At 32.8% G+C, this 10,222-nt stretch overlaps 1 long non-coding RNA gene across 1 annotated transcript; it reads right to left on the bottom strand.

Moving 5' to 3' along the window:
* Positions 1–5,294: 5,294 nt before the first annotated feature.
* On the bottom strand, positions 5,295–6,929 carry LOC145564085 (uncharacterized). Its single transcript, XR_014094738.1, has 2 exons — positions 5,863–6,929; positions 5,295–5,517 (listed from the first exon to the last, which is right to left on the bottom strand). It is a non-coding gene; the product is annotated as an uncharacterized LOC145564085 (long non-coding RNA).
* Between the last annotated feature and the right edge of the window lie 3,293 nt (positions 6,930–10,222).

Consider the following 10,222-nt stretch of genomic DNA (forward strand, 5'->3'; position numbering starts at 1 on the left):
GGGGTTTAGAAACCTTGGGGGAGGGGGAGGTGGGTTTGGCTCATTCCCATACTTTTAGGTATCAAATAAAAGAAAAATATTGCATTCCATAAGCATACCAAACACATGGTATTAAGAATCAAGTTCCAAACCCATACCACTATGGTTTCATTCCTGATTCCAACCCCATACCAGTTTGCGAACCAAACGCCCCCTTAAGAGTTTCAAATCCATACATCAAACCCCCAAGGTATGGGGTTTAGAAACCTTGGGGGGAGGTGAGTTTGGCTCATTACCATACTTTTAGGTATTAAATAAAAAAAAAATTGCATTTCATAAGCATACCAAACATATGATATTAAGAATCAAGTTCAAACCCATACCACTATAATTTCATTCCTGATTCCAATTCCATAACAATTTGCGAACCAAACACCCCGTTAGCTATGTTAAATCTATAGAGAATATACTTCGTATATGAAATGGATTTGGAACTTTATTTACCACAAAAAGTTGATTAGTTGGACAACTTACAGATCCAGAGTGAGTTCTATACATAGGTTAGTTCTTTAATGTTACATGGTGGTAGTATATACTGTACTAGTATTTGATTTCTTCATTATTTCAGACTTTCAGTGAAGGGCACATCATATATATTACGTGATTCAATAGGTTCTTGGCAATAGGGCACATCATATATAAACTGTGTAATTTCTTGGTATAGAAAGATTGTCGTATGTTAATTCCAAGCAAATCACGAGATTAATATACGTGGTATATTTGAAGGAATATATACGTAGTACGGAGTATATATTAATGTAGACACCTGATTGTGTCTCCCCAAAAACCAAACCCATTAATGAATATCTTTCACGTCATTGATTAACGAACGAGGTGAAATGCGAAAGAGTCTCGTGATGCATCTGTTTTTAATAAAAATATTTCTTTCTGTCTTCGAAAATATTTCTTTTCGCACCTTATTTACGGAAAATGTACAATCTCATTTAGTTTGGTCCATGATATGGGTCCAATAATAGTGTAGCTGGATAGGGCTTGAAAAGAGTTTTTCTTCGATATATTATAAGCTCAATTCTGATGAACAATGAGGAAGTTATGGCCAAAATATTAAATTAAGGTCAAAATGATTTTAAACGGCCCAATGATCAAGTAGAGGACCCATTAATTATCATTCCTAAGTTTATTAGTATTTACTTTATTTTCTAGAATGATCTAAGAGGTTATTTTAAATTCTAATGGAATCAGGATTAATAATTATATTTTTAATATTATTTAGAAAAGATAAAGAATTCAATTTGAAATAAAACAAGTGTTTTGAAAAGATAAAACTGATTTTAATTAAGATAATTACGGAGTCTAATTACCTAATTATATTAGAGAAAGGACTCTGTACAAGATTTTTATCCTGATTATGCCATCACGTTGCGAGGAGCCTATCGCGTTGCGATAGGGTCTGTCGCGTCGCGATAGGGGCTGTTTTAATTTGAGTCAAATTCTGACTCTTTTCTAATCGTTTCGAATGTTTTCTCTATAAATAGGAGCGTTATTTTCCCGTTTTCAATCATCAACAATCATCTAATTCTTTCTCTCTTTAAAGTTGGAAACTTGTTCTTTCTCCCACTTCCTAAGCCTTCCCCCTTTCAAATACAATACCGCATTCACAAGTGTTAAACGCACCTAACCAAGCTCGAAGTTGCCTTCGCCCTAGACGTGAAAAATTGATAATTTCTGAGGGTTTGGTCCCAAATCCCTATTTCAATTATTTAAATTAATTGTTTGATTTAATATTTTCCTTGAAGTTACTAACGTGTATATTGTTTTGATAGAAAGAGATATGAGGCAACAAAGTAGTAGTTTCATTGCTATATCTTTAGAAAGCATGCTTATATTATTTTAATTCCTAATATCATGTTAGGATGCTTTTATTACTTTCTAGTATCATGTTTAGGTTGCTTTCTATTTTCTTCTATCATGTTAGTACCATGTTAGGGTTAAAGATTTGATCTTTATTGTTTAGTGACATACTAGAGTTTGTTATTAATCATGTTAGTATCATGCCTAGGATCTTGCTAATAATATTATTATGCTTTGTTGAGATTGTTATTATGATGATTGTTGTTATTATGTTGCTTGATATTATTATTATTGCTTGATCACGCCCTCTCTTGCAGGTTTAAAGGGAATTTGTACTTGATTTATAATAAAATAATTAATAATTTTATTTAGGCTAATGTGATTTTAATTCAAGTGATTGCCAATAATAGTTTTGTTTGTACATTAATATTCAACCAACATAGATTAAACATACTTAGGATTAATATATTGATAGTATCTTAGTCAGAAAGCGCACATGAATATGAGAAGAATAAACTAGAGGCTTATTTAGGGCAGGTTCAATCTCTTTTAAGTTGGATTTGTACCTTTACCCCCGAATATCCAATCATGGTTTAGGACCATTATGGAGTTAGCGATCTCATGGATCGTGAAGGGGTGTAACCTTCACCCTGTGAACGGTTTACATGTTCCTAAAACTTGTTGGCGACTCTTTTGCTCTAGCTTCCTTCCCTTTAGACGCCACCATACTTAAGTGTATGATCACAGTGGGACTCAAATGTGGGATGCTTGAAATATTCCCTACAATTAAGCATATGTTTGAGGGGATTTTTGTTAGGATAAACTCTATCAAAAGAAATTACTAAAAAAAAAAAACACTTTTGGATCAAAATAAATTACTAAAAAATAAAAATAAAAAACTTGTACGAATTTCGGATTAAAAGAAAGAGAAGTTATTGCGTCAGTCCGGACTGACGAAATGCGGATTTTGATATCTTCAATTAGCTGAATGATATCCTTTATTGGCTGGATGATATCATATAGCTAACAGAGGATATCATCCGGCCAATGAAGGATATCATAGACACAATCATAAATGATATCATCTAGCCAATAGAGGATATCATATAGCCAGTAGAAATATCATCCAACCAATAAAGGATATCATCTAGTCAGTAGAGGATATCATCCAATCAATAGAGGTTATGATCTAGCCAATAAAGAATATCAAAATTCCCATTTCGTCAGTTCAGGCTGAGACTGACAAAACGGAGTGACGAAACATTTCGTCAGTCCGAATTGACGCAATAGTTTGTGCAAAAGAAATTATGTAGTAATTATTGTAGGATAACTTCTATGAATTTCGGATTAAAAGAAATTACTATTAAAAAAGAAACTCTTTCCACGATTTACCAAATCTAGACAGGTGGTGTGTGTGATCTTAATGGAACACCAAAAGTTGTGTTTCCTAGTAACTTCTTGGTACGTACGTTGTTTAGACTTTTATTTTCTGGGAAATGGCCTAGCTATACCTGTTAGGTGATCTTGCAACTTACAAAGTTCCTTCACGCATGAGCTAAGTAAGCTAGGTTTTGACTAGAAGCTTTATCAAAAGTAACACTCCATTCATGAGCTAGAGTTCCTCCTCCATTCACTATATGAGCATTGAGCCTAACCTATGGGCTTAGACTAACCTTTTATCGTCTATTCCTTAGGCAACGTGTGTCCGTACTCTCGTGTATATTTTTGTGTAGCTAAAAGCATATGTTAAAGTGTTAAACACAATATTGTTCTAGCGCTTTTTGGTGATTGAGATTAAAAGGCGATATACAACTATCTTTATTATTTTGGATTTCATCTAGCTTGATAGGAGATGATATCCAAAATCTAGGATCGAAATTTGTCAACATTATATCTTTGTAGTTAAATATGTTGGAAAAAACTCGTATGGACCTGGTTCACAATAACTATTGTAAACCTATATGCGCGCAAATAACGTCGTATTGAACATAATGACACTAATTTTAACATAGTAACCTTTATTTAAACTTGTATGACCTTTAATATTATTGTGAAGCTGAAATACATATATGTCAACCGATGTTATGTTAAACATAATGATCTTAATTTTAACTTAATGGCCTTTATTATTTATATTGACCATTGTAAAACACATTCATTTAAAAAAAAAAAAAAAAAATCTGATGTCTTTATATAAACCCAATGACTTTTATTTTTACATAATAACCTTTATTTTAATATAGTGACTTTTTTCAAAATTAATATAGCCATCATAGTGTCCCTAATAATAGTGGTTTACGATAAATTAATGTGTATCAAGTCTATTTAAGATTAAGTTACGTCCCGTGCCATGCACAGTAATTTTCAATATTTATAGTTTAACACTACTATTTAATTGCAAAATAAGATGAAAGTTCTGTAATTACAAAGTTTTTTTAAAAAATATATTACACTAAAGAAGATAGAGGGAGAAATACATGCACAACGACAAAAAAAAAACCATAGATTATATCACAAAGTTATAGATAGAAAAATATTATTGCATAGTCTTGTATAGAAGAATAATATCTTTGTTGAATATGTATAAATGGAATACAATTACCAAATAGGAAGAGATATTATTTTATAGTAAGTATTAAATACTTCTCTTAGAAGCTTTGGCAAAAATAAATAAATAAATAAAATAAAATTTCTTTTAGAGGGAAAATTTTTAATCAGGAGATGACATGTGTCATTTCTGGTTTCGCCTTTAGTATATAGTTATTGATGATTTAAATTGTTTTGCATTAAAGAGTTATTGAGTTAAAAAAAATATTATTAAAGTTTAGGATAAAAGAGTTATTATAAAAAAAATTGAGTTATTGAGTTATTTAAATTGTATAGGATAAAAAAGTTAAATAAAACTCTAAATCAACAATTTTATCCTATAAATTTATCCAAATTTTATTGAAAATAAATCTCTAAAAAAGTTATAAAGCTCTAAATCAACAATTTTATCCTATAAATTTATCCAAATTTTATTGAAAATAAAACCAACAAGTTTCTGGTGCGGCAGGCCAGGGTGCCACTACTACAAAAATGGCCAAAGAGATCCGTTGAAATATGCGTAAGAGACCTCTTCATAACGGGTCTCTATCTCAGGGGTCTTTTTGATAAAGAGACCCATTCAATAGGGGCGTTTGTTTAAGAGAACAAAGAGACCCGTTGTCACTTATAGTGGGTTTGTTAGGTAGGTTAAAAAGTTGATATTTTAGAACACGAAGAGACCCGTTATGTGAAATATAGGGTATGTTTAGATGTATCAAACAAACCTATTATGTCAAATAACGGGTCTGTTTGTTCTCTACTTTTTAAAAAAAAAAAAAAAATAGTATTTTTGCAATTTGCTTTTGAATTTTGAAAATTTTGTTATTTATGCTCCATAAAAATTGGCAAAAAATTCATATATTGTAATTTGAGATTGAATTTATTGAGATTTACATAAATTATTACATGATCACGTAAAATTGATGTGAATGATACCAAAAGATCATCCAATATATAAAACTCCAACAAATAAAATTTTACAATAATACGTAGTAATTACATTAATAAGGGTTGAGTACTCCATTTCCTATCTCCGTTGAGAATAAAGTGAGATCTGATCATCTGATGAATGAAGCAAATCTGACAAAAAAAAAAAAATCATCATTATAATCAAGAAATATTCTACACTAGAACAATTATTTGAAACACATTCAATTGTTTTCATAAAAGCACAGAAAAAAATTGCAATCATGAATGTGATTGAAGGTTATTCTCAATTAAAAACCAATTACCATAGAAATTTTCAGCAATGCATCGACGACGATGAAGACCATCGACTAATGCAAAATTTATCTTCAATATAAACCAGGGTGTATACTTATACAAAGCCTTCAAGATCAGATCTAATAGTATAATTTACTCCTTTAATAATTCTCACCAACTAAAAAATCAAGAGAAGAATACCATATTAAAGGGACAAATTACCTGAAAACTAACTAGCAGCAACAAGAACAACATGAACACTCGAATCACGCATTCGAATCTCATCAAACTCAGCATCAATCATAGCCTGAAGCTTCTCAAATTCAACCTTAGCCGATTTCGCTTCTTCACCTCCCTCAGCAACCGTCGAATCATTCATGAGCGTGGCGCTTCGGAGCCGCCGATGATGGTTATCAGACCGTTGTGGGTCGGAGGAAAGAGAGAGAAGAATCCACCGGAAGCGGCGGCTGCTGCTGAGGCGGCTTTCTCACGAGTGTGGCGTTTCGGAGTCGCCGATGATGAAGTGTTGGTGGATTTACACTTTTTGTTTCGGCAGCAAGGAGCTGGTGGTTCTATCGCCGGAGAATCGTCTGATTTTGTGGAGGATGTGACGGGAATTTTCGGCGCCGGTGACGGAGACCCGGCTTCTTGACGTGGTTTGTCTCCCATAAACGTATATACATATTAAAGAGAGAGAAAAACCCATCTAGGAGTGATGACGGCTAATTCAAAGAGGGAATGAGGTAGGGTTTTAATTTAGGGTTTGGGTTTTGAAGAAAGAGAGTGCAAAGTAAAGATCAGTAGCTAAGAGGAGTAGGTGAATGAATTTAAGGACACAGTGATTAAAACAATTTAAAAAAAAAAAAAAAAAACTGAGTACGAATTAAAAGCATGCAAGGAACAAAGGTAAAAGACCCGTTAATAATGAGAACAGGTCTCTTATCTTTCTAATGCGCCAAATATGTGGGACCTAACATAATGAAGAGACCCGTTGAGTTTGACAACAGGTATTTTATCACTCTCATTTTGTCATTAATACATGTAAGAGACCCGTTACAATTAATATTAGATCTCTTTTATCAAACAGACCCGTTGGTTAAATAACGGGTCTTTAATTGGGGGTCACTTTTCCAAGTTTTGTAGTAGTGTGCCACATCAGCAAACAAGTAATGACTGACCTAGTAACCCCTAACCGACCTAGTGACCCCTACCTTGGACCAAGTAACCTCTCTGACTTAATAACCCCTAACCAACCTACACCACCTGCTGCACATTCACTCCCGTACCCACTACCCCACGCCGCCAACAACCACGCCACCACCAACTGCCGTACCCACTGCCCCATGCCACCAACAGCCACCCCACCACCACAATTCACCGAACCCACAATCAAACCACACTTGAGCCACACACAACCAGACCCACACCACGACAGCACCCAAACCACACCAAAATCACACCCAAACTCTAGATCCAACCGAAACATTAACAAATCCCCACCACAACAACAACCAAACCTTAACCAACCCCTTTCCCACCACAACAACAACCAAAACTTACCCACCACCAGATCCCCACCCAAATCACACCTAAACCACACCTACACCACGATAGCACAAACACAAAACAGCCGAAAAAAAAATTAAAAATCGATAAAAAAAAATTAAATGAACAAATACCTTAAAAATTAATAATGGCTTTAAATTTCACTTCAAATATGATTAAAAAGGCCAAATTCAACCATGAAACTAGAGTTTTCATGGCTGAATTTGGCCTTAAAAATCTCTAGCTTGTTTTCCGGCGATGGAGTACAAGGAGCTCCCTCCACCGCTACCACTGCTGCACCAAATAGCTTGTTTGGGTGGGCTAACTGGAGAAAAATAAAAGAGGAGAGAGAAAGTGAGAGAGAGAAGAGAGCATAGAGCTCAGTGAAGGGGGTGGGTTTGGGTGGGCTAACCAGAGAAAAGAGGAGAAAGAAAAGAAGAATTAAAAAAAAAAAATTGTGGCTGGTCGCACCGTGCAGCCAGCCACATATGAAACTTTGTAAAATAAAACTCTAAACTAATTTTTTTTTTTTTGTTTTTTTTTTTTTTAAACCCTACAAAATCTATCCTAGTTTTTTTTTGTTATCTTATTAAAAAAATACAACTTTTTTATTCATAAAATATATATCTAAATAAATCCTATGTGTAACTAATATTTAATTGTTGTCTACGTGGCTCGATAGTTGGTGAAAAACTGGAATGCCATGTGTCGCTATCTCATGGCCTTGTTAAAAGTTTAACTTTATATATTAGTTATATATGATTAGTAAGGTATGTTTACACCTAATCCTCAAATTTATGTTTTTTTCAAAAATTTTGGGCTTTACAAATCTAATGTTGGACTTAATCTTAACCCATTTTAATGATGACGATACAAATTTTTGCCTAGACTCTAGGGTAGGCAATTTCCCCTACACCCCCATGTACTACGTCGTTTTACATTGAACACATTCTGCCATTTTTGTTTTTTTTTTCTTTCTTCTTTTTTCATTTTTGTTAACTTTCTATTCAAGCAACTATATAATGATTTTCATAACCTAATTTCCTCTTTTTTTCTCTCTTATTTTACTGATTTCATTTTCTCTCTCCTGCATTTTTTATTTCCCCCCCAATTTTTCTCTCTCTGCTTCCATGGAAATTTCTAGCTCAATTGCGGTTGATCGTGACTGTGATTCTAACTTAATTTCTTTTTATCGTGATTGTGATTCTATTTTTCCTCCTGGAGTTGGTTTACTTGACTCGTTTGCGAATCAATGTGAGTAATTTTTCTCTCAATCATTCGATTTTGATTATGCTCTGTTTTTCGCGTGTAATTGCTCGATTTTAATTTTTGATTTCATAATTTTGCTAATTGTATGGACTATATCTTATATAATGCTCGATTATAATTTTTGATTTTATTGTTTTGCTAATTGTTATTGCTAATTGTATGCATTATAACCTATATTATGTTCGATTATAATTTTTGATTTCATTGTTATTTATGATATTTTTGATTTATAGTTTTGGTTGTATTTTTGTGATTTTATTATTTTTATTTGTAATGTTGTTGTTTGATTGATGTTTTTTCCAGTTTTGTGCATTTTAATGAATAGCTATAGTTTTATAAAATTTGCTATTCAGTGAATTTCATTAGAGTTTTTCGTCGTATTAAACTAATGCTCATGTATGTGATATTATATGTTCATTTACGTTTACATACGTGTAGTAACTGTAATTCATCATTATCTATGTAATCATAAATGTTCATTTACATGTTTCATTATCATTTTGATAGATGTTCATTTATGTAATGATGAATGATCATTAACAGTTTACATGTGGTTCTTGTACTGTAATTTATAAAATTCATTATTATAATTGAACATTATTGCTATTGTATGTGTTCATTTGTTACATTTTAATATTGCAGTGGAAAAAAAGGATGCTATTGTTTTTGAAGAAGCAACTAGTTCTGAATTTTATGGGAAACAATTTCCTTCTGAAGATGTGGCTTATGAAATTTTTAATAAATATGCATTTAGAAAGGGCTTTGGAATTAGAATTGGAAAAAGTAAGAGGCGAAGAGATGATTCATTCTCTATGAAAAGATTTGTTTGTACAAATGAGGGTTTTAAAGATGATAAGTGTAGGAATAATAGGCTCTATGAGAGACTTGACATAAGGACTGGTTGCTTAGCTTTTGTGCAGTTTAGTATTGACCGTTCAGGTGTATATACATGTACAAGACATGAGATGGTCCATAATCATGAAATGATTCCTGTTGACAAAGAGACATTTAATAAGGTCTCAAAGGGATATTTCTAAGGAACATATTAATTTCATTTCTACACTTAGATTGAGTGGAGTTAAAGTTTCTGATTCTTTGAGAGCTTTGAAGAAGGAGGTTGGAGGGTCTCCTAACCTTTGTTTTACAGCTCCTGATGCTTATAATGCTATTTCTGTTGAAAAGAGAGCTAAACTTGAGGGAGGTGACAGCAATCAACTAATCAAATTTTTTTCTAAGAGACAAATTGATGAAGCAGATTTCTATTATGATTTTGAACAAGATGAAAATGGTGCATTAGAGAGATGGAAGGATGATGAGAGATTATCATTACTTTGGTGATTTGTTAGTTTTTGATACTACTTATAGGACTAACAAATATGGTATGATTTGTGCTCCATTTGTTAGTATGAATCATCATGCAAATAATGTGATGTTTGGCATGGGATTTATACTTAATGAAAGAACAGAATCATTTGAGTGGTTATTTGATACTTTTCTAACTTCTATGGGGCGGAGATGTCCTATTACAATAATGACTGATCAAGCTCAAGTAATTGCAGCTGGTATAAGAAATATTTTCCCCAAAGGTGTTCATCATAGATTATGTGTGTGGCATATTGAACAAAATTCTAAGAAACACATTGGGGCGTTGAGAACTTTGGATGGTTTCACTGATTTATTTGGTTATTTGCTGAAGTATTGTGAAACTCCACCAGAATTTGAGCATTATTGGAAAAGGTACTTCTGTTATATACTTGTTTAAATTGTT

This window comes from Chenopodium album, chromosome 10 (assembly GCF_948465745.1).
Source record: "Chenopodium album chromosome 10, dcCheAlbu1.1, whole genome shotgun sequence".
Classification (NCBI taxonomy): Eukaryota; Viridiplantae; Streptophyta; class Magnoliopsida; order Caryophyllales; family Amaranthaceae; genus Chenopodium; species Chenopodium album.